Source organism: Cucurbita moschata, unplaced genomic scaffold (assembly GCF_002738365.1).
Source record: "Cucurbita moschata cultivar Rifu unplaced genomic scaffold, Cmos_1.0 Cmo_Scf00016, whole genome shotgun sequence".
NCBI lineage: Eukaryota > Viridiplantae > Streptophyta > Magnoliopsida > Cucurbitales > Cucurbitaceae > Cucurbita > Cucurbita moschata.
In genome coordinates, this window is record NW_019268532.1 from 3,676,291 (window position 1) to 3,677,316 (window position 1,026).

The following is a 1,026-nucleotide window of genomic DNA, read 5'->3' on the forward strand; positions in this document are numbered from 1 at the left end:
GACAACTTTCTCCCCCAACTATGCTGAATTCGTTCAGATTTAGTATCTTTGTTCAGGTGTTTAGTGTCTTTGCTAGCACACCCACCGGCCCCAAGATTGACTCTGATATCAATTGAAGAGAATAAACTCTTCATTCATACAGCGGAGACGTTGGAAACTGTTTTGATTTTATTAAGAATTAAAACGAAAGAATAAATAGGAGAGTAAGAACTCTACCTTTGTAGTGGTAAGACTTGTTGAAGTATTCCAGTATTCTTAATATTTCATAAAATCTTGTTTATTATGACTCGAACACAAGGCTAAGGCTCGAGCCTCAAATTTCAAAAGGATTGGAGAAAGTTTCATGAAGAGATAATTTATTATCCAGAATTTTATAATGTAATTTATATTAATAAATTTGGGACGGTAATACTTTAAACTCTAATCTAATAATTATATCAATTATAATCTTCTTAAATTTTGAAATTAACATGAAATTAACGTAAATTAAAGATTTTTTTCATAATTAAAGTGAATTGTTTTTTGAAATTTACAGGTTAGTGTGAGCTTATCCACGTAGTTATGCACTCTTCGAATAGGAATCCATTTTTTGAAAGATTCTAGCTTTCGTGCTTTAGTGGGTCTCCGAGATCCTTACCTATATGATTCGATTGATTACGCAAAGCCTGCGGTAGCAACGAAATTGGGGAAAGTATACAGAAAAGACAGTTCTTTTTTGTTCTATTAATATTAGATTAGTTTAGTCAGCGATCTCGACTCAATGAATCATTTCTTCCGTGATAAACTATTGGCACCCGTCCTCCTTTTGTCTCCATGGATCGAGGAGAAACAATATATTTTTTCTTCCTTTTCTTTAATTTATTTTTATCGGGAGGATTCTACTAAAACTTATACATTAAGTTATTTTTCAAATTATATTATTTAAATTGCTCTCCAAAATTTTTTTCAAGAAATACGTCATCCAAAGCAAAGAAAAAAAAAAAAAAAAAAAAAAAAAAAAAAAAAAAAAAAAAAAAAAAAAAAAAA